This window comes from Canis lupus, chromosome 18 (genome assembly GCF_011100685.1).
Source record: "Canis lupus familiaris isolate Mischka breed German Shepherd chromosome 18, alternate assembly UU_Cfam_GSD_1.0, whole genome shotgun sequence".
In the NCBI taxonomy this organism is placed as follows: Eukaryota; Metazoa; Chordata; class Mammalia; order Carnivora; family Canidae; genus Canis; species Canis lupus.
In genome coordinates, this window is record NC_049239.1 from 12006469 (window position 1) to 12031248 (window position 24780).

A 24780-nucleotide genomic window follows, 5' to 3' on the forward strand; every position below is an offset into this window, starting at 1 on the left:
CCACCTAGGAATCCACACAGGTCTTTAGCTTTCAGTTTTGCTGGAACGAAGTAACAGAATAGAGTTGGAGAAGAGGACAAGAGAGAGGTTAAGAAGGGGCAGAGGAGTTTGCAGGCCACTGTAAAACTTTAAGGAGACAGGAAGAAACTGGAAGGTTTTCAGCAGAGGCTCTCTAGCTGAGAGAACCATAGAAGCAGGAAGACCAATCAACGGACATGGCAACAATTCAGGGAAGAGGTGATACAGTGACTCAGCAGACTGGGATGGTAGCAGTGGAGGTGATGAGAAGAGACTAGTTCTAAACATGGAGGCAAAAGCATTTGTTGATGGACTGGGTACGGGGTATGGGATAAAGGAAGGACTCAAGAACTGCGGGTTTTACAGCCGGGGGACACAGAGGGATGGAGTTGCTCTTTACTGAAATCGAGATTATGGATGGGCAACTTCGAGGAAGAACTTCTATCAGTTTAGTTTCGACACACAGAGTGTGAGGCACTTATTAATATCCAAGTGGAGGGATGCCTGAGTGGCTCAGTGGCTGAATGTCTGCCTTCGGCCCAGGATGTGATTCTGGGGTCTGGGATTGAGTCCCACATCAGGCTCCCTACATGGAGCCTGCTTCTCCCTCTGCCTGTGTCTCTGCCTCTCTCTCTCTCCATGTCTCTCATGACTAAATAAATAAAATCTTTAAAAAAAAACATTCAAATGGACAGTATTTATGATTAAAGTAGCTGGAAATAAGTCAGGAGTTCAGGAGATAGATCTTAGCTAGACATAGAAATCTGAGAGTCGACAGCATACAGATGGAAGGTCAAACCATGAGACAGAACAGAAAGTTGAATGTTCTCCCTTCTTTCCATAAAAGTGAGAAAATAACAAAGTGCCTTTATTTGTAGAGCAGAAAATAAGAAAGTAGGTCCACTAAAAGTTCCCATTTTGTTAAACAATAAGCGCTGAACACCTACAAAATGTAAAACCCCAAGGATATTTAAAAGGATTCAAAATGCAATGCAAGAGATCATCACCTACTCTCAGCAGAACTTCCATCTAATTGAGGAGACAGATAAATAAGAGAAGGGAATGACCAAAGAAAAAGAAAGGAAGGAAGTCAAGTATGTCCCCCTGAGAATAACCATGTCCTTGGGTGTGGCCTGGTCCAGGAAAAGATGAACCAGTTGGAGAGAGGAAGGACATCTGACAATGTATATTTGTTCTTCCATAGATCACAGGTTGGCAAAATGGCAGCATGCCATGGAGTGGCCAGTCATGTTGGGTAGTTCATATTGTTAGCTCACTACCTCTGCAGGGGTTGACAACTTGGTAGGGAGTTATGCCCCCCGACTGGCGAGTCAGATGGCTGGTATGTTACAGCTACATCTCATCAGTGTTAAAAAAAAATAAAAAATAAAAAATAAAAAAGTCTCTCTCAAGATGGGCTCTGGCAAACAAGAACATTCATCTTTTTCAGAAACTGCTATCAGGTGGCCAAGAATAACTGGAATGACATGGTCTTTATAGCTACCTTCCTGCAGCTTCTATTGTCTCTCTCCAAACTCTGATTCTCCTCCTAGTAGAGCTCTCCTAGTGCTCAAATGGATTTTCCAGCTTTTCTCCCCTTCTCAGCTTTAGCTCTAACTTCTCAACTCATATATTTCCTTCACAGCTCACCTAGAAACAACTTTATTTTAATCTTCTAGGTCACAGAAGCTATACATAACCCCATTTCCCTTCATGAGTCAAAGTCATTTCCACAGGTATAAAACACTGCTGATTTTTTTTGGTTGCTGACTACCCACCATTTTCCAGAACTTGTTCTTGTTCCCACAGAAGGAAATCTACTTTTAGCTTTCCTAAAAAATCACAAGAGATCAGTTATTATGGCTATTATGGAGTTAGCACTATTTTTCCCAATTTTGAATTCATTAGTACTCTCAACCATCAGGAGTCGGCAATTCGGACAACCATGTTGCTCCTGACCACACACATTCTCATGAATATTTAAAACTTCATCTTAGGGATGTGCTGCCAGCTTTAGCTATCATGGAGTCAACAGTCATTATTTTCTAGACAGCTGAGGTCTGTTGGAGGAGATCATCAAGAAGACGTGACCACCAGCCAACCTGTGAGCTGGACCTGGCCAACTGGAGGCTCCCCATCCCCTTTCCTGTCCTTGGAATGTGTGTTCTGCTTGCCTTCCTCACTCCCAGAAGCTGCTCCAAAGATACAGCCTTGAAATAGAACTGTGGTGCTGAAGCCATCTGGACTGGGTGTATGACTGACTAAACTCGCTGGAGGCCTCGATGTAAACTTTTAAAGATTCTGGAGGCTGGGTGAGGAAAACTATTCATCTTGCAGCTGCTCAAACAAGCCTTGTAAGTTAAGTTCCTTGGTTCCTTACAACTGCCACAGCCAATGTGAAGTGAACTGACTCCTTCTTCACTCTGTCCCTGTCCTATACACACAGGGGCCAGTTTCGGGTTACACTCTGGAAGCTCCAGAGGAAGTTGTAAACCAACAAAATCCCTCAATTAAGAAACCTGAAATATTTTTCAGTGCATTTGAGGACATCTCTGCACCACGTAATGCAACTTCTTTAGTGCTTAGTGCAAGCAATTTTCAAATGGAGACTTTTGGTTCTCAGAACAAACTATAATCTTATTGATCTAGATCTGAAAATCAGTTAATAGCCCAAGGCAGTGAGCTCACTGGTCGCCTGGGAATCACAGGCAAGGGGTTACCAGTGTATACTTCTCTTAGTAACCATCTTTCTTCATCTCAATGACTAGAATTAAGAATGTGTTCATCACACATTCTCCATAGGCCTCTCCAAACTTCTGTTCTCTACACAGGAGGGAAATAGCAGCTAAATTCCAAGTAGCCAGCTGATGAGTAGACAGCAAACCTAAGGTGGCTATCCAGAAGCGAGTAGGGTTTCTTTTTATTCAACAACACAAGACTCCTTCTGTGAAAGAGGAGAAATAAGCATTCCTGCAAGGATCACTCTAGCTGACAAAGCCATCCTCTACTCACCGCTCCTATAGTGGCTCCGACGCAGGGAGAACTGGTACCCTAGGAGTGACGCCAGGGAAGACAGAGTATCAACCGCCCCTGGCGTTATCCAAGGCCAACTTTCTAATTCACAAACGAGAGCAAGCCAATAAAAGGATTTGTTATTCACATCTTTGCCCAGGCCTATCTGCCAACAGGCAGACGTTACACGTGTTATCTCCTCCACTCTGACATACAGATATGGCACACAGTTCCTAATATAATTACTAATCTCTACCGTGGATGAAGATCAGCTTGGTGCATATGACAGATAAGGAAAATCAATGGCAAAATCGTGATGCCTGGATTTTTTAAAAAAGTAATCTTTTCTTTTGTCATCTGACTTCTTAGGTGGTCACACAGGAAACTGACCTTCAGGAGATCAGCACCAGTAGACTTTATCAACCTAGCTTACGCTTCAGAAAACAGAATCACAAAAGCAAAGACCAACTAATTATAAGACTCAATGCAACTATAGGGTGATATACCCAGAAAACTGAATTATAGCTTCATAATGAGAATGGATGCAGAGAACGTTACAGAGGCAGAGGACATCACAAAAGTAGTAGGATCTCTTTAAGCTCTCAAGGTTCTCGATAAAGGTTTGACACCAGCTCCATTATTTGCTCTCAATGTAACAAGAGATAAGCAATTACAAAATCAAAAAGAAAATTATAAGAATGACTTAAAAATACAGATAACGATGTAAAACATATATACTACCTGTAAATATTTCAAACATGTTTAAGGTAGGAAAAAACTAACAAATAATAACCCATAAGGTCTTGTGTACAGTTTTTACTACAAAGACAATGCATTTATTTTCATTCTGCCATGAGTTCCATCCTCCGAACTGGGGACCATGTCATTCCCCTAAGATCTCTATTGGACTTTCCCAGTTTTCCCAATTATCATTTATTCACATTACTCCAATAATTCAGAATCACTTATCCTCGAAACACCCTCCATGCTGGTATCATGCTAGGTTTTTAAAAATGAAAACTTGAATGTTCATTTCATCCCTCTACTCCAAACTCAATTTCTCTCTAGCCATAGAGAACCAGGGCTCTAGCCATAGGAACCTATTTTTAGTTCCCAATACAGGAGGAAGTTCAACATGTATGCCTTTGCCCTAATGCTCCCTCTTCCTAGAGAGCCTTTTCGTCTGAGCCCTTAAACAACAACAATAAGTCATTGTTCAAGGAAGCTTAAGTACCACTTCCTCAAAGAAACCTTCTGTGGCCCCACTGCATGACACACATGGCACATATCTTTAATGGCACCTCTAATCTTTCACACATTTTTTCACATGTCCTTTTCTCAGTGCTATCAAGAGTTCCTACAAGACACGTCTATATCCTTTGCACCTGGGGAAATACCTGGTCATATGTTAAGCATTTGTTTGTTCAATTCATGAATCACTAATATCATTGTAAAGAAGTCTGGGGTCTGGGTACTTGTTAACCAAAATTAGGCAAGTTTACACACATGTCTGGAGTTTCAATATATTACATTAAAGGAACCAAAAATACTTGAACTTTCTTGAATTATTATAACTGACAAAACAATCAGAATGCCCTGATTTAATGATTTTGATCATCTCTTTTTCCAAGGTATTTGGAAAGGGGGTTAAAGATTTTATTTATTTATTTGACAGAAAGAGACACAGAGACAGAGAGAGCACCAGCAGGAGGAGCGGCAGAGGGAGAGGGAGCTGGATACAGGGCTTTATGCCAAGACCCTGAGATCATGCATGATCTGACCCGAAGCCAGATACTTAACCGACTGAGCCACACAGGGACCCTTACAGTGTATTCTGAATGCTATTTACTGAAGTTACTCCAAAACAACACACTACATAAACTGAAACAAATATATGGAAAAAGAGAAAGAAATCACTATGTGAATGGGACCCAAACAGACAGATATGTAAGTATCTACCACAAGTAAGACACTATGCTAGAGCTATGAGGAAAACTAAGATGGAAAAGACGTGACTCTGATCCTCAAGTAGAATTAGTTTTATAAAGGAGGTAAAATAGTTATACAAATAATGAGGAATCAAAGCCTAAGATAATTATAATACAGAGAACACTGAACTTTAGGTTGTGGTGACCAGAAAAGGCTTCATGAAAAAGCTGGCCCAAAAGGAAACATGACCTTGCAAGAAACGGAAAGATAGTATATTTTGAGGAAGAAGAGGAGTAGAATAGATTAAAAAGAGGCATAGGAGCACGTCCAGGAGCAGTGAGCCACGGATGGTCTGGGAGGGGCCCCACGTGAGGAAGCTTCAGAAGGTACAGCTGGACCAGGAAGGAGGACAGGTGACAAGGCCCATGGATGGGGAACAGGGGAGCATGGGCTTGATTTCACACCGAGAGCAGAGGCATGAGGGCACACAGGCTCAACTAAAGAGGCCAGAGTCTGAGGATGAGGATAATGCACTGAAGACCACAGCCATCCATCTGCTACTGAAATGTAAGCAGAGGTACTGGTTATTCAAAGCATTAAAGGTGGACTCGGGATCCCTGGGTGGCGCAGCGGTTTAGCGCCTGCCTTTGGCCTAGGGCGCGATCCTGGAGACCCGGGATCGAATCCCACGTCAGGCTTCCGGTGCATGGAGCCTGCTTCTCCCTCTGCCTATGTCTCTGCCTCTCTCTCTCTCTGTGTGACTATCATAAATAAATTTTAAAAAAACTGTTTTAAATGTGGACTCAACTGATTTCTGGCTGTCAACAAAGAGAGGTATAGTTGGGGTTTGTTTCTCCAGGATACAGCCGTTCCGGGATTCCAGAATTTATGTTTTCTCAATGTCCTATAAAAATATCTATTTTACCACCTGGAAAAGTAGAGGGCATGAGAGAAACAGTTACCAATGTGCCGAAGGGCCAGAGAGTACAGAACTTTCAAATGGTCTGCACTGAGCAGCAGAGCACTGAAAGTTCAAAGGGTGTCGGATGGCCAGCTTTCATTCTCATGCTGGCTTACAAAGCAGCAAGACACCCACTTCTAGTCTGGGAGCCCCTTGCCATCCACCCTCATTTCCAGAGCCTTCAAAGGGAAACATGCCCCTCACACATATTTCTGCCATCAAATGCACACACACCTCTCTATCATCTCACACCGCTGCAATGTTTACACACAAAAATACCCAGCCCAAAATGTCAACAGGATGAGAAATCCAGACACAAAGCAATCAGAACAGCAGCTGGCAGAGAAGGCCTCTCTAAGTGTCGGCTCTTATCAATAATGCCCAAAGTCCTGGCTGGCTTCCTACCTCGGCTGGAGAAATTTCTAATAGCTCAGGAGCTCCTTGCTTTGATGAACTTAACTACTATACAAATAGGAAAATGTACTTGAAACTCCCTGGTTCCACAGCTTTAGCTCAACAAGCAAGTAGTTAATTAAAAAAAACAAACAAACGAACACCTGCAAATATATTTTCCTAAAACGAAAAGCAAACAAGAATATACCTGGGCGAGCAATAATGCACAGTATTTGAAAAGTATCCTGCCCTGTAAAACAGGGGTCGTGGAAACCTGTGATTACCATAACTTAGAAGGCACTAGGCAAAATTCCTCTCAACTCCCAAGTTTTACACACTGAGGATACCCACTGGTCCCAGGATATTTTTTGGAAAACGAGAAGAAATAGAGGAGAAGGGTTTTAAACTAGAGGGCTGACCAAACCCACTACTTACTTCCCCAATACCTGCCCAGGAACATCCTGCAGGCTTAAACAGCTGAGGCAGGGATCCTGGGTGAGATGTCCTGCTTTGATGTGGAGTCACCACAACAGGTACCTTCCAGATCCAGATGGAGAACAAGCCAAACAAGTGAAATAGCACAGAAAGCCTCGAGCTCTGCAGGACATGGGAGCCTGCAACAGCTGGTGGGAGCCCCTGCTGCCTTGAGCCAGGGATGTGGACTAGGCTTCTTAGCTCAGCAGGACACCCACCACTGGCTAGGCTCTCTGGGCCTTTTCTAATCTTTAATATTAAAAAGTGGACTTGATATTACTTTTTCCAATACCATCAAGACAGACAATAACGATTTTTACTTGCGACAATGTGCCTTCAACATCTATAACCCCATAAACATGAGCTCCTCTCAAGGGAATTGAGGGTCAGAAGTCAGATCCTTAACTGAAACGGTAAAGAGGTTCTGTTGAATCAAAGCCAAGAAAACCATAACAGTGCCTCTCTCAAAGATGAAATGATAAATAAAACTAAAGGGCTCTACAAACCACAAAAAACTTTGCATGTTATAACATGAATCCTTAAGTGTCTTTTAGACTCAAGCAAACATATATGTATAAGAGTGTATGACCAAGGATACCAGGTAATATAATTCTACTTTGACTAATGAAAGACAATCTCTATTAACTTATATAAGGAGAGTCAAAAAGCCACCAGAAAGTACTTTCTTGTACACTGTTAGTTTACTATTATTCACCTGCCATATCCCAATCATAATGAACTAAGCCTGGAAATGAATAATAAGTATTTTTAAATTTGTAGGAACATAGTAACCCATTTTCAACCATGAAACTCATGAAATTATTTTTACTTTTTTTAAAAAATGATTATATATTACCAAGAAAGAGAAGTTATATTTCTGAGCTAACCCGAGGACTTCCTCAATTCCAGGAAGAAACTCCACTTGCTAACAGAAACTATGAGCCTGCAATTCTAGACAATGTTCTCATACTTGGAAGTACACGGTTAAATCTGGAAAACCAGTAACAAGTTTTGAACTCCATTTCAAAGATGTGGGCAATCAGGGGCACCTGGGTGGCTCAAGTCATGATCCCAGGGTCCCAGAATGGAGCCCTATGTCGGGCTCCTTACTCAGCAGGGAGCCTGCTTCTCCCTCTCCCTCTCTCACTGTCACTGTGACTCCCTCTCTCTCTCTCTCTCAAACAAAATTATTTTAAAAAAATTTTTTAAAAGATGTATGCAATTAATCCTTAAATCTTAAAGTCATTTTGAAACTACTATCTTTCTTCTAACAAAAATCAAGGATTCATTCAGAAAGTCTGCAGCTGCTCCCTGCTGAGAAAAGGTAAGGAAAATAAGGCAATGGACTGTACTAGCCCAAGAAATATTACTACCTTGAATGAGTTGATGGACAATAAATTCACCATGTTGAAATATTGTATTCTCAGGAGCGCCTGGGTGGCTCAGTCAGTTAAGTGTCTGGCTCTTGCAGGTTATGTCTCAGGGTCATGAGATTGAGCCCCACATCAGGCTCTGCACTGAGCCTGGAAACTGCTTAAGATTCTCTCTCCTGTGTCCCTCCCTCCCCACTCTCCCACCTGCTCATTCAAGATCTCTCAAAAAAAAAGAAATATTGTATTTTCATATATGTAGAAACCCATTGTGATGGAACTTTTATGAAGTATAACAGAAAAAAATATTTGGCTGAGATTCAGTAAGGTAAGAACTTGGTGCCAGTTATGCTTTGAAAATCTGGGCCTCAAGGATATTCATAAATTGTAAAGTTGACAAAGCAAACTAGTATTTTTTTGCATTTAAAAAGGAACGGTAATAGGTACGTAATAAATCAATCGATTTGAAGTCATCCTTATATCTTCCAGTTTAGCAATCTGTACTTCTTATCCAACCGCTACTTACAAGAACTAGGAAATAAACTCAGAATGTAATTTTCTTCATTTGTATTTCTGAATCTCTCTGCTCTTCAGCTAATGTGTAGAAGATGTGTGACTTGTTATTTGATCATTAAAATGTAATAATTATTTCTTAAAAAAAAAAAAAAAAAAGAAAATCTGGGCCTCCACAACTTGACCTTTAAATTGAGAGGACTGGGGGCGCCTGGGTGGCTCAGTCCATTATGCATCTCCCCTCGGCTCTGATCACAATCTTGGAGTCCTGGGATCAAGCCCCACATTGGGCTCCCTGCTCAGTGGGGAGTCAGCTTCTCCCTCTCCTTCTGCCCCTCCTCCTACTCATGCCTGTGCTCTCCCCCCCCCAAATAAATAAAATCTTTATAAAATGAGAGAACTGAATCATCATGACCTCTAAAATATCATTTCAAAAATATAATTTCAAATAACAGAGATTTGTAGCTACTGCTATATATTCAGGGAAGCAGTGAGGTGGAGTAGCATGGATTAGACTTTGGGGGCAGGCTAACTGGAGTGTTCAAATCTTTACTCACTCAGTACAAGCTGGACAGCCAAAGGGTAAGCTTCCTTTCTGATCAAGAAGGGATCATATTTACCTCTGCAATATGTTGGAAGGATAAGAATGTATGTAATGCACCTGACACACTGTAGGCACTAAATAAAGGCAGGCATTAAGTCTCTGGTCAGTTCAAAGTTCTCATGGAAAATGGTAATCCACTTGACAGTGCAGTTTCCTAGAACTCAGCTTGGACAAGAGCTGGGATTGACAGCCAGTTCTTTCCAAAGGGCCAACACATAAAGATAATACTGGAGGATTCATAGGAAGGAAGGATAAAAGCAGGGAGCTGAGAATAAGCAGAGGCTTAAAGTCCTGCACATAATAATGAACACACACAAAAAAATAGCATGGGACACAGTGCTCAAGGGAAGAGGACATATTTTCATTGAGAGGTGACTACTGGTGAAAAAAATACGTAATGAGTTGCTGCAATGATTTCATAACCAAAATAAAGCAGAGAGCTGGCTAGAGTCTATGAATGTCACTAAATAAAGAGGGATTGGCAATACACAAATCCTATGTCCTCTGCCTGTCTGCACGGGGTTCAGATGATGCAGCTCACACCCAGCTCTCCACTGTCATCTCCCCCCCTTCACTCTCTCCAAGGTTCACTCCATTGCACATAGCTTCTCTTCTACCCCTGGAACATGCTCCTTTGCACTGCAGTGTCTGCCTGGAAACTTCCACCGATCTTCCTGTGGGCTGACTCATTCCAAACATTCACGTCTCATGAAACTGTCACTTCCTCAAGGAAGTCTTCTCTGATTACCATACCTAAATTCCCTCCTACTCTCCCACATCCCAGTCACATTCTATCCTCTTATCCTGAACTATTTCTTCTACCATTTATCATTACCTAAAACTGTCATTTTCGTTTACATGTTTATTGTGTCTCCACCAAAATGGAAGGTCTTTAAGGATGTAAATTTTTCAGCACTTAATCCTCAACGTCTTCAGGCAAAATGCGGCAGAGATGAGGTACTCGTCTGATAAACTTGTTCAAAGAATAAATTCAAATGATTAAAATGGTCATCCTGTGAACATCAGGAAGGAAAAGTCCCCCCAAAAGTGACTTCAATTCCATTTTTAATGCAGTTTTATGCAATAATGCAGACTTAAAAGTCCAATGTTTTCGACAGCAAGATTTAAAGGGAATGATTTTTTTATGAAAAGAAGAAAACATCATATATGTATGCATATATTGTGTAGTGCACATTTTTCACTTTATGGGCATGAATCCATCAATAAAGCAAAGGTAATGAAAGTTTTATTTTTTGAGATCCAGCTTTTAGAAAGAGAGGGTATATAGATGGGAATGATCTTTCAGAGCCCTTCTCAACAAAGATTCTAAGGGAAACCATCTGAACTAGTTCCAGTATATTTGAGGGATTGGACCTGTTAGTTTGTTACCTTGCTAAACTTATCCAAACTATTAACTGAGTCAAGTGATGAATTCAGTGATTCCATCTGTGAAATAGAAGACAAATGACATGGTGAATAACTGGCGCATTAATGGAAGGGTAAGAAAAGCTCCACAATGTTAACCCATATTTGAACAAAAGAGAGGGGAGGGAAAAAAAAATATCTCTTTGTAGAAAATCCTCAACAAAAATCATCATGCTACTGAGATTTCAAAATATGGCCGGATACCATGGGTGGGCAAGGCAGTGAAATGAAACTACCACCACGACACCCATAACTTGTGCTTTAATTTCTAAAATTTTTGAACACAGATTGTCTTAAATGAGTAAAATTGGCCAGGGACCGTCCCGGCCTGCAGAGCCCAGGCGTCGCCCTAGTCTCCCTTCCTGGTAACTCTGGAGGGCCCCGGGCGGGAGGGTGGGGCGGGACCCCAGCGGGGACTCCGGAGGGTGAGGGATGCAGACCTCACTGCCTGCATCCAGCCCCGCATCCCGGCCCGGGCGCCCAAACGAGGTGGGGCTCTGCAATCTGCAACTTCACCCGTGCATCCTTTACGAACAGCCGAGCCCCTCCTCCTCCCTCCTCCTCCCGGAGGACCGCGCAGCGCTCCGCAAACGCCCCGACGCTCGGGCTCCGGCCTCCGTCCGCGCGGTCTCCCGCGAGCTCCCAGCAGGTCATCTGACCCCCCCCGCCCCCCGGTGACTCAGTTTTCCAATCTGTCAAATAGGGTCACGGGAAACCCAGCCTACCTTATCGGGGGGCTTCGGGCCGGCCGCCCCAGGCTGGCCCGGGGACAGCGGTTCCGTGATTGCGCCCGCGGGAGCCCCAGCGGGCGGAGGGGCGGGGCTTGGCGGGGCGGGACCGGGGAACCGAGCCCCGCAGCCGTCGCGCAGCCCACCGCCCGCCGTCAGCCACCCCCGGGCCTCCTCCAGAGCCCGGCCCGTGACGTCAACACGCTGACGTCGACGCACAGAGGCCCCTCTCGCCCGGGGGACCGCAGACGGGGCGGGGGCGGGGGCGGGGCCGTCACAGAGCCGGCGATTGGCGGGAACGTCTGTCGATCACTCGCTGCCCAATAGGCGGCGCGGATCCGGGGGAAAGGGGCGGGCTGGCCTGCCCCGAGGGGAGGGTGGGAATCTGGCGTCCGGACCCTGAGAGCGCGGAGCTGCTCGGACCTGATGGTCGCCGCGCGCCGCTGGGTGAAGCGGCCGCTTCCCCTTTTTCGGGGATTCTGCTTCTTGGGCTTTCCTACAGTGTCTCGGTGGGGATTGAGGTTCCAGTTCGCGGAAAATGGTCCTGGCCTGGATTTCGGGGCCCCTGGCACGTCGCACCGAGCGCTCCGGGAGGCAAAAGTGGGACCTTCCGCCCCTGAGCGCGGGCCCGCGGCCGCGGTGACCCAGGTCGGCCCCGGCTGGGCGGCCTCGCTCTGCGCCCCGCGGCGGGGCTGGCGCCCGACCTCCGTGTCGTCACGCTTAATTATCCTCGTCTTCTGCTTTCCCACGAGATGGAGCGCCTTTCAATTACCTTTTAAGTCCTAATTGAACTTTTTTTTTTTTTTTTTTTTTTTTACCAAAAAGATGCTACATTTAAAGAAGAAAGGCCTAGAGTGAAAATTCTTCGGCTTCCAGGCCCTCCCGCGGTCAGTTCGCCTATTGGAGGGAACCCGTGTTGTTCTCTGGATGGATAGGCTTCCAAAGGCACCCTAAGTGCTGCTATTAGTTATTAAGTTACACATAATAATGGGCACGTTGCAAATTGGGCTGAAATCCTTTTCCGCCGCTAGTTACAAACCCGGTCCCTATAGGAGGACACCTAGTTCCCATGCATTTGCATATGTGTAGGGTTCCCCCCCCCACCATCAACATTACATCCTTGGGATTTTTCCGTATTATATATAAACCTTCCTCTTTTTTTTTTTTTTTTTTTTGGAATACTGCATGGTAATCCTCGGAACTAATAGATACAATTTATGATTTCCTTATTCATTCATTCCTTGAATATGTACTTGGTTTCTTTATTTTCCATTGGAAGCGTTGCTACTGGGTGTTAATGCTATCTGTTGGCAAATTGAACTACAATTAAAAAAAAAAAAGCGTTGCTACATTCCACCTAAGTTCATGCTCCTTTTTGTGACCCACATCCAAGTGTTCTCTAGGGTAGAAATACTAGCAGGTCGGGGTGCTGCATGGAGAATGTACATTTTAAATCCCCATGGTGGGTTCTCTTCATTTGCTCCTTTAAGTAGCTGTTACAACTTAGCATTCCTACCCGTAGTATATGATGAGCAACTCCCTGCACCCTTGCTAAAATTGAAAAAATAAAATTAAAAAAAAAATTCTGGGATGATCGGTGTGAAAAAAAAGTTTTGAGGGATGACACATGTGCAAAAGAAGTGCACTGATCATGAGTGTATGTCTTGGTAGGAAAATGAGTGATCTTGTGTAAGCATCTCCTAGGCTAAGATTTTAAAGGTTTACCAGAAATATAGAATCTCTCCTCATACTTGTCACAGTCATTGTTCTACAGATGAATAGCTACTATTGCAAAATTTTCCACCAAAATTAGTTTTGGCTGCCTGAACCTTTGTAAATGGACAACAGATAGTATGTACTCCCCCATGGCTCTTTTAGCTCAACAAGATGCTTGTAATACTGATCCGTGTTTAAAAAGGTAGTAGTTTATTTTCGTTTTTGTATACGCTTCCAAAGTTTCTCCATTGATTCTAATATTGCTTGACATTAGGTTGTTTGAAGTTTGCAGTGGCTACAAGTGATACTGCTATGAATATCCTTGTCCATCTCTGTTGATGCACCTAGTTACCCATCTGATTTTGGCATATACCTGGGAGTAGTGTTACTGTGCCACAGGATATGCATATTTTCACTATTAGTAGACCCTGGCAATTAGTGTTTTGGCTTGCCAATTTACAACTCACTAGTAGTGAGTAAAAATTCCAGTTGCTCAACATCTTTGTTGACACTTGATATTCTCAGTTTTGTTTTGTGCTCATCCTCTTTTTTCTTTGTTTTCAGTTTTATTGAGACAAATTGAACATACAAAAAAGTTGTGTGTGTGTAATGTCTAAATAGTAATGAGTTTAGACAGTATGTATATACATGATACCATCACCACAAACAAGATAATAAACATATCCATCATCACCAAAATATTTCTTGTGCCCCCTTGATTTTGTTGCTTTTTGTTTCTTCCCTGTAAGAGAACATAGCATGAGCTCTACCCTCTTAACAAGTTTTTAAGTGCACAGCACCCTATTATTAACTATGAGTTCTGTGTTGGACAGCAGATCTCTAGAATTTATTCATTTTGTACTATAACTTTGTAACCATTACAAAATTCCCCATTTTCCCATCTCCCATCTTCTGGCAACCACCATTCTAGTCTCTGCATCAATGAGTTTGACTATTCCAGACTCTTCATATAAGTGGAATCATGCAGCATTTGTTCCTCTGTGACTGACTTATTTCCAGGCATGTTTTCCATGATGATACAATGTCTCCTGTTCCTCACACCAAACCTCATGAAAACCCCAAACCGGGCTAGTCTTCAGTGTCTGCCCTGAGGATAATCATCACGAGGGGACCACAAGCAGGTAAGAGGTGCTGTGGTAAGTGTGGGTCACTTTCTACTCCTTTCTGCCTGCCGCCCCTCTTAGCCCCCACCTCAGACTTCCCTAGACCTGGCACCTAAACCTAAAAGTTTCTCTGTAGCCGCCCCATTCAGGTTCCAGGGACCCATGTTTGCCTAGATGTCCAGGATAAGTTTTGGCCCTGGATTTTGTAGTCCACAAATCCCTAGGAATTGTCTGAGCAAGACAGATGCTATAAAGGAAGAGTGATGTTTGAACCTAAGTGAGACAACGTCAGAGTAAGAACTTGTCTCTGGTTCTGCAACTGGCCTTTCACATGACTTTTAGGTAATCATAACTACAAAATGCAATCATTTGTGACCCGAGTAAGTTTTTAAGGCCAGAAATGCATGGATTATCTCTTTAGCTTTTGGCTTAAAGCAATTATTACTTAGATGAAAGGATATTTAAAATGAAAAATGGGGCAGCCCGGGTGGCTCAGCGGTTTAGCGCCGCCTTCAGCCCAGGGCCTGATCCTGGAGACCCAGGATCCAGTCCCAAGTCGGGCTCCCTGCATGGAGCCTGCTTCTCCCTCTGCCTGTGTCTCTGCCTCTCTCTCTCTCTCTCTCTCTCTCTCTGGTCTCTCATGAATAAATAAATAAAATCTTTTAAAAATGATAAAACTTAATCCAGAATATTCCCTTCTACTTTTTAAATGCTTGAAAAATGCACAATATTTTCTAAGTCTATCCATGATGTCACAAGTGATAGAATTTCCTTCTTTTTTAAAAGCTAAATAACATTTTATTTATGCATACGCCACATTGTCTTTACTCATTTATCTGTTGATGGCAATTTGGATTATTTCTGAATCATGACTGTTGTGAATCATGCTGCAATAAACATGGCAGTGCAGATAACTCTTTGAGATCCTTATTTCAATTTAGATATGTACCCAGGAATGGAATTATTGGATCATATGGTAGAAGAAATAGAAAATATAAACAGACTAATAGATAAGCAAGGAAATTGAATCAGTAATCAAAAACTTCCTAACAATGAAAAGCCCAGGACCAGAAAGCTTCACTGGTGAACTCTACCAAACATGTAAAAGATTAACATCAATCCTTCTCACACTCTTCCAAAAAATTAAAGAGAAGCAACTCATTGTACAAGCCCTGCATTACACTGATATCAAAACCAGAAAAAAAGACACTACAAGAAAAGAAAATTGCAGCTCCATATCTCTGATGAACATAGATGCAAAAATCTATAAAAAAGAATGCTCAGTGTAAAAATTTGTGACAAATATTCTAGCAAACAGTTCAATGGCATATTAAAAGGATCATATACCACAATAAAATAGAATTTATTCCTGGGATGCTGAAATGCAATCAATAGATGTTTATTGATCATATCATAAAAATCATTATTATCTCAATAGATGCAGAAAATGTATTTGACAAAATTCAACATCACTTTAGGTTAAACATCTCAAATTAGGTATAGTAAGAATTCATTCAACATAATGAAGGCCACATATGAGAAGCCCACAGCTAACCTCCTGCTCAGTGGTGGAAAACTAAAACCTTTTCCTCTAAAATCAGGAATAAGACAAAAGTGGCCTTTCTCACCACTTGTATTCAACATAATACTGGAAGTCCTAGTAAAAACAATTAGAAAAGAAAAAGAAATAAAAGACATCCGAGTTGGAAAAGAAGTAAATTGTCTGTTTGCGGATTATATGATCATATATATATAACCCTAATAATTACACACACACACACACACACCTATTAGGATGAATAAGTGAATCTAGGAAAGTTGCAGGGTATAAAAATCAACATAGAAAAATCAGTTGCATTTCCATACAGTAACAAACTATCCGAAAAGGAAATTAGGAAAACGTTCTCAGGTACCTTAGTATCAAAAATGATAAAATATTTAGGAGATGAAAGATTTGTACACTGAAAATAATATACTAGTGAAACAAAGAAAGCACAAATAAGTGGGAAGAGTTTTCATTCATGGATTAGAAGGCTTAATATTATTAGAATGTCCATACTACCAAAACTATATATTCAGTTCTATTCCCATCAAAATTCAAATGGCATTTTATACAGAGATAGAAAAATAATCCTAAAATTTATGTTCAACAACAAAACGCCCAGAATATCCAAAGTAACCTTGAGAAAGAAGAACAAAGCTGGAGACATCACACTTCATGATTTCAAAATATATTACAAAGCGGCCATAGTTAAAACAGTATGATACTGCCATGAAAAGACTCATAAACTAATAGAGCATACTAGAGAGCCTGAAAATAAACCCACACATATATAGGCAACTAATCTTCAAAGTGGTATCAAGAATACACAGTGGGAAAAGGCTAGTGTCTTCAGCAAATGGGGTCAGGAACACTAGATATCTGCATGTAAAAATATGAAAATAAACTACCTCAAAACACACACAAAAATAAACTGAAATAAGATTAAAGCTTTAAACGGAAGACCTGAAATTGTAAAACTTCCAGGTGAAAACCTTCAGGACACTAGTCTTGGTAATGATTTCATGGGTATATGGATTGGACATCTAAAAGACAGGAAACAAGCAAAAGTAGAACTAAAACAAACAAAAGCTTCTTCACAATAAAAGGGAAAAACAGAATGGAAAGGCAGCCTAAAAATGGAAGAAAATATTTGCAAACCACGTATCTGATAAGAGGTTAGCCCCTCTCCCCATAACATATATATGAGGAACTCCTACGACTCTCTGACAAAGAAAACAAAAACAAATAGCCCGGTTAAAAAAGAGACAGGAGACTTAAATAGCTATATCTCCAAAGAAGACTCATTAAATTGGCCAACATATATATGAAAAGGTGCCTAACATCACTAATCAGAGAAATGCAAGTCAAAATCATTAAGATATACACCCCACACCAATTGGGATTAAAATGAACAAAAGATGGCAAATATTGACAGAATGTGGAGAAGTTAGAATTCTTGTACACGGTGGGGATGTAAAATGGTACAGCCACTATGGAAAACAGCATGGAAGTCTGTTATACAGAATGTTATACATTCTGGTGCATACGTAGAGGAATCACATTGTAGGTTTAATTTGCATTTCCTGGATGACAAAGAGTTTAGCACTTTTTCATATGTCTATATGCCACTTGTTCAAGTCTTTTGCCCAATTTAAAATTAGACTGTGTCAATTATTTCTAGGAGATTTTTCTATATTTTAGGTATGAGTCCTATGTCAGATATATGTATTATGTATCTTTTTCTCACTTTGTGACTTACTTTATAATTATAAAATATTCATTTTACTAGAATGTACAACAAATTAATATTTTTTCTAGTTTCTGGAAAATTCAAGGACTTTAGAACATAAATTTCATTTACCCAACTCCTGATTTGGGGGCAATTGTTGTCATGCATTTTAAATTCTATTAAATTGAAAAACCCAGCAAAATATTATTATGTAGAGAGAAATTTAGATTTATCCATATATTTTTCCTTTACTCTCTCTTTTATTACTTTTGGCTTTTCTGACATTACATTTGAATTTTTTGTGCTCTTTGTTAAACAGTTTTAGAGTATGTCTGCTGATTTGCTAATGATGACATCCTGGCTATCTAAGATGATATACCTATGCTGTCTCTCCTGGCTGTTTTGGTGACTCTCTGATGCAACTGTTTTCTTTTCAAACTTAATCCAGCATTGTGGTTATTCTTGGTAGGAAGTTGGTTTGATACCAAATAGTAAATTATAGCTCAAAATGGATCAAGTATGTTGACAGGTGTGGATAATATTATTTTGGTGTCCCTTAGCCTAGAATAGTGATGTGCACCACAAGAAAAATATTTGGAAAGACATAGGTGAAAAAGGTGGAGTAGGCAGCTCCAATAACTTACTCGTCCACAGAAACATTAAAAAATTAAGCAAAAACTGTCAAAATCAACTCTCTCAGAAGTCTGGAAAACAGACAAAAGTTTACAATACAAACATGTGTTGAATCAAAGAAAAGGCAACTGTGTAATGGTAAAATAGTTTGGGTTGTTTTTACTTGCCCTCAACCAGGCCCCTTCAGGTTCTGTAGTGGTCTTGAAGATGGGAGCCTGTGTTCCCAGTGTGGGACTCTGGTCCCTGGGTAGGAAAAGAACAGACAGGAATAGAAGGTATCCAGATTGGAAAGCGAGAAGTAAAACTATAGATATTCACAGATAGTATAACCCTATAAATAGAAAATCCAAAGAATTTTTTTTAAAAACCCTACTAGAGCTAATAAATAAATTTAGCAAAGTTGCAGATACCACATCAACACAAAAAAATCAAATGTGTCTCTGATCAGGTGTTTCTCTACACTAGCATAAACAGTGAGAAAATGGAATTAAGAAAACAATTCCATTTACATTCACATAAAAAAAGCTAGGAATGAATTTAACTAATGAACTGAAAGGCTTATATACTGGAAACCATAAGACATTGCTGAAAGAAATTTAAGAACTAAATAAATGGAATGACATCTCATGTTCATAGGTAGTATTTCTCAAAGCTCTCTACAGATTCAGTGCAATCTCAACCAAAATGTCAATACCATTTTTTTAGAAAGGGAAAAGCTGATCTTCCAATTCATATAGAATTGCAAGGGGCTCCAAATAGACAAATCAGTCTTGAAAAAGAAGAACGAAGAGGGGAATTCATACTTTTTGGTTTTAAAACTTAGAACAAGGCTACAATAATCAAAACCATGTGACGCTGGAATGGAGACATATGGAGCAATAGAATAGAATTGAGAGTCCAGAAATAAACCCCAAAATCTATAGCAAAGTGATTTTCAACAAAGATGCCGATAGCATTTAATAGGGTAAAGAACAGTCTCTTCAACAAATCATGCTGGGACACCTGGACATACATATGCAAAAGAATAAAATTGGACCCCTACCTCACTGGTGTGTCAAAAATTATCTCAAGAGGAGGCAATAATCTAAATATAAGAGCTAAAACTCTTAGAAGAAAACATAGGGGTAAATCTTTATGTCCTTGGATTTAGCAGCGGATTCTTAGCTTTGATAATAAAAGTGTGAAAAACAACAAAAATAGATAAAATGGAGCAGCCCAGGTGGCTCAGCAGTTTAGCGCCACCTTCAGCCCAGGGCGTGATCCCAGGGTCTCGGGATCAAGTCCCACGTCAGGCTCCCCGCATGGAGCCTGCTCTGCCTGTGTCTCCGCCTCTCTCTCTCTCTCTCTCTCTCTCTCTCTCTCTGTGTCTCATGAATAAATAAATAAAATCTTTTTAAAAAATAGATAAAATGGACTTCCTCAAAATTAAAAACTTATGTGCATATATCAAGAAAGTGAATAACATATCAAGAAAGTGAAAGCCTGCAGAATGAGAGAAAATATTTGCAATAATGTATCTGATAAGAGGCTGGTATCCAGATTATATAAAGAACTCCCATGACTAAACAACAAAAGACAAACAAAAAAAAAAATAGGCAAAGGACATGGATAGACATTTATTCAAAGTAAATCTACAATTGGCCAATAAGACATGAAAAGATGCTTAATATCCATCATTAATTTTAGTAAAATGAAATCAAAATCACAGTGAAGTACCACTGCATACCCACTAGAATGACAAATAAAACAAGAACAACCCCCCCCCAATAAAAATGGAAAATAAAAGTATTAGGAAAGATAGGGAAAAATTAGAACCCTTGTCCATTGTTGCTGGGAGTGTAAAATGACATGGTTTTTATGAAAAACAGTTTGGCATGCCTCAAAAAAGTTATATATAGATATAGTATGACCCAACATTTCAACTTATAGGTGTATAAACAAAATAATAAAAACAAGTCAAATCAATACATATACATGCATATTCACAGCAGCACTATTCGCTATAGCCAAGAGGTGGAAAGAGCTAAAAAGAACACATCAATGAGTAAATGGGTATGCAAAATTTGGTATACACACACAATGAAATAATATTTAGCCATAAAAAGAATAAAGTATTGAAACATGCTACAGTTTGAATGAACCTTGAAAACATTATGCTAAGTGAATAAAATCAGACACAAAAGATTGTATGATACCACTTATATGAAATGTCCAGAATAGGTAAATCCATAGAGAGAAAGTACATTTATGCTTATCAAGAGAGGGTGATAGAATGGGAGCAAAGCAAGTGCTTGAGGGATAAGAGGTTTTCCTTTGGAGTGGTGCAAATGTTTTAGAACTCTATAGACATGGTGATTGTACAACGTGGAATGCACTAAATAAATGCCACTGAGTTGTTTACTTAAAAATGTTAATTATGTTATGTGAATTTCACTTCAGTTTAAAAAATAGCAATTTTCTAACCTCTCCCTGCCCCAAAGAAAAATGGTTAAAAGAATTTTCTTCTTTCCCCAAATCCCATGGATTTGAGGTAATGAAGAGACAGACCTATAGCTGTTTTAAATAGGGAAGAATTATCTAAATTACAGTATTCTACTTAAGCTATATAAGTGTAAAAATAGAACAACACAGAAAATTCTGTCATTATATGCCCAACTTATCTGCCCTCCTCCTCCAACTTTCCATTTGGCTAGCTACACCTTTTTTCTGTTCTAGATCAGGTCAGGGGCTTAGAAATGTTTGTTGAGGGCAGCCCCGGGGGGCTCAGAGGTTTAGCGCTGCCTTCGGCCCAGGGCATGATCCTAGAGACCCGGGATTGAGTCCCACCTCGGGCTCCCTGCATGGAGCCTGCTTCTCCCTCTGCCTGTGTCTCTGCCTCTCTCTGTGTCTCTCATGAATAAATACATAAAATCTTTCAAAAAAAAAGAAATATTTGTTGAATGATGACACAATGAATAAGCATTTTACAATGTTCAGGCAGTACAATGCTGCTGTTTAATCTGTCCTCTATCCTGCCACTAGGTAGTCTCTATGGGATATAAGGAAAGCCTGCAGGCTTGCAGTAATGTTTATAATGGAAATCAGTAAAATACATCAGTATGGATTAGAAAGGAAGTAATGAATATGTATGTAAGCTATTAAAGAAATAGAATGGACAAGATTTGACTATTGTCTTTATTTGGAAAAATGGGAAAATAAAAATTGGGAAGAGGGGAATGGTTAGAGAATTTCACTATTCGGAATTTAGGAGGAAAGCTAGATTGGACAGGGTCTGTGTTCTAGCCTCTCTTTTGAACATTTTGTGTTTGAAATAGGTATGCTTCATTTGGAATTGTGTGTCTTGTGTGTCTTTATAATCTAGATTACAAACCTAGAGAGTTCAAGGGCACCTGGGTGGTTCAGTCAGTTGATTGTCCAACTCTTGGTTTTGGTGCAGGTTATGATCTCAGAGTCATGAGACTGAGCCTAGCTTGAAGATTCTCTCTCTCTCTGCCCCCACCCCCCACTCAAACTCTCTCCCTCTCTTCCTCTTCCCTCAAATAAATAAATATTAAAATATGAATGTGTATATATATATGTACATATACATAAGAGATTAATTGTAACTTGGATCTTAGGGAGTAAGTAATATAAAGCAGTAAAAAAGTAGGTGGAAAATGGAGAAGGATAAGCATTAGAGAAAAAAAATGGAGGTAGCAATGTGTGAGCAGCCTGAAGGTAGCCTTGACTGAATGGTACATGGAACAATAGGTCCTTTTATTATTTAAGCTGGTAAATCACTTTAGATTCTGAGAGAGGCTATGTTTGGTCCTATGATGACAAGAGGGATTAACACATTTTGTTCTGATGTTTTCACTTTATTATTTATTAGTTTGCAACTGCAAGAGTCTGGAGTTTATCTAAAAGGGGTATTTAGGAATCCTAGTATTTAGGAATTTGACAAAATTAGGAATTTGACAAATCACGAGTATAGATTACAGTTAAGTTCCCATAAAATACTACTACTGTATAAGTAAAAAAGTTAAAAACCTGGGATTGGAGGTTTCAATAAAAAAAAACACATACACACAACACCAACACCCCAATCCTGGAGAATGCAGTAGTGGATGGCTGTTGGGAAGGGCAGTATGTGTACTGTCCAAAGAGACATGGGCTCGGAGGCAAGTTGGGACGTTGAGTCTGATCCAGGATAGACCTTAAATGTTAATTCACCCTTAAACAGAATGGAAATTCCTATAGAAATTATTGAAAAGACAACTTCATTTGTAGCAATTTAATTACTAGAAGTCGAGAAGACAAAGGAAAACATGATTTATGAGCCCAGAGCTAATGTTAGAACTTGATAGAATTTTGCCAACTCAAACCATCAGTGAATTTGGCCTTTCTCATCCTGTTCTCTCCTAATTTGAGGGATTTGGTTGCATCTTGGTGAAGCTGTTTAGCTCACCGCGGTCTCTCACGTAACAGGACCACAACCCCAATGAGCATCCTCTTCTGCTCCAGAGTGAGTCAAGACAGCCAGGAAGGAGGCTCTCTTCTGCCACTGTGACTCATGGCACATGAGACTGAGCTGGTCCCCTGGGGTATGGAGCCACTGCACACCCCTCTTCCATGTGGACCTGATGTTAGCCAAGGCTGGGCAAACCACCAAATCCACATGTCAAATTAGGCCTCTGTCTTGCAAAGTTGCTAAGAAGTCATACAGAGTTCATTGGTTTATTCTTCCCAGTGATGTTTGTAAAGTTTTCACACAATGCTTATGTTGGCAGGAAGCAGCTCCTATAAGATTCTAGTGGTAACGTGAGGAAGGGCCAAAATAATGGCAGTATATGCAGGAAAGCAATGCTTACCATTTTCAAAGAGGGTTTTCCAGTTTGCTTCTTTGACCTGTTGGGTTCTCCTAGTCTTTTTGTAAGGGCTGCCTTTCCATGTCACAACAAAGAAGTAAAGGCGTTGTTAGTAATTCTTAACTTTGGAAAGCACCATATTGATGTAAAATTTCTCCATAAAATTGTGCTATCCATAAAGAGGTTTAAAAGAAAAAAGAAAAAGAATACAGACAGAACTATAATGCTAACGTTCACGCTTGGTGAAATTCACTATCAGCAGAAACTGATCGAGTTAGTAAGGGTTTGGGGTTGTTTTCCATTTAAAAATTATAGGGAAAAGAAGCCTGGACGTACCTCATGCTCCCTTCCTTCCCCTTCTCCTCCACGTGTTGCTTCCTTCTTCCTCTTTTTGCTACAGAAAAAGGAAAAAAGAAAACACAGACTTCACACCTGGCTTCATTTTTGATGCTGCATATTGATAATTTCAAAAAAAAAGTTCTTTCCCACGAGGTTCACTAATGTCTGGTTATAACAAAGTGGACAGTATTTAGGCAGACTCATTACCTGTACAAAATAAACGTACATAACCTGTTAATTCCAAATTCTGACTTTAAAAATCAGTAAGTGATATATAAATATATACTCCTTGCAAATAACTCTAATAGGACAGATGTAGAGTGCATGAAGAAGAAAAATCTTTCTTTTTTTTAAGATTTTATTTATTCACAAGAGACAGAAAGAGAAAGAAAGGCAGAGACAGGCAGAGGGAGAAGCAGGCTCCCCAATGAGAAGGGAGCCCAATATGGGACTCCACTCCAGAACCCCGGGATCATGACCTGAGCCAAAGGCAGACGCTCAACCACTGAGCCACCCAGGTGTCCCATTTGATCTTTCAAATGATCCCCTTTTTAATCCATCCCCAAAGATGGCTGCTATTAATCACTTAGTATACAGCTTTTCTCTATATTAATATTAAGTACATTAGCATTTGAAACTAATATACTGGACAGGCAAAACACATTGGATATACATTTAAAAGATCTTCATTTTCGTATTTCCTATTGTGTCTTTTATACAAGCTCAGTGGGAAATTTCTCTCTCTGCCAATAGGTTAAAACTGGGCATATCTATTTACTCTTCTGCTCCTTCCTAGTTAACTCTAAATTATAAATTATGGTCCTGTCTTAGAAATTAGAATGCTAAACACTACATGTTGATCAGCACTTGAGTCTCCCAATCACAAACCATCCCTCCTTCCCCCAATCACAAACCATCCCATCCTTCCTTGTAATGACTGGGCTCATTACAAGTGGACCACCTGCTGCTAGAGAAAGGGTGCTCCTCTTCTCTCCTCTTTTTAGTACTTCTTTCCCTCTTACTGGCAGTGACCCACTCTAGTTGGAGCTAGAAGGATGGGAAATAGGGAAGAAAGAGAAATGGCTATGGGAGGTAGGTAGGAAAGTGTTAATTTTTATTGACCATGAAGGCTTCATGGTCTCTGGTCTTGGGTGTTTTGTATTATTTGAACTGTGGTTAAAAAAGTAAAAATTACCATCTCAGCCAATTTTAAGTGTACCCCATAGTGTTAACTATATTCACATTGTTGTGCAATGCTCTCTAGAACTTTATCATTTTGCGAATCTGAAACTCTGTACCCGTTGAACAACAGCTCCCCATTTCCCCTTTCTAACAACCCTTGGCAACTACCATTCCACCCTCTGTTTGTATGAGTTTGACTACTTGAGATATTTTGTGTAAGTGGAGTCGTACACTATTTGT

At 40.4% G+C, this 24780-nt stretch overlaps 1 protein-coding gene and 1 long non-coding RNA gene across 3 annotated transcripts in view; one reads left to right on the plus strand and one right to left on the minus strand.

The window, feature by feature from the left end:
• Positions 1-11594, minus strand: part of STARD3NL (STARD3 N-terminal like) — a 51294-nt gene extending 39700 nt beyond the window's left edge. The window contains exons 1-2 of one of the 2 annotated variants that reach the window (XM_038562678.1): positions 11425-11566; positions 10664-10720 (exon numbers count right to left, since the gene is read on the minus strand). The gene's annotated coding sequence lies outside the window, so the exon portion shown is untranslated. Of the gene's footprint in view, positions 1-10663; positions 10721-11424 lie in introns of both variants that reach the window. The other variant, XM_038562677.1, reaches the window with a different exon arrangement.
• A 223-nt stretch (positions 11595-11817) lies between these two features.
• The window catches only part of LOC119864170, a 55602-nt gene continuing 42639 nt past the window's right edge, over positions 11818-24780 (plus strand). The window contains exons 1-2 of the long non-coding RNA XR_005373143.1: positions 11818-12314; positions 14164-14285. This is a non-coding gene — a long non-coding RNA (uncharacterized LOC119864170). The remainder of the gene's footprint in view (positions 12315-14163; positions 14286-24780) is intronic.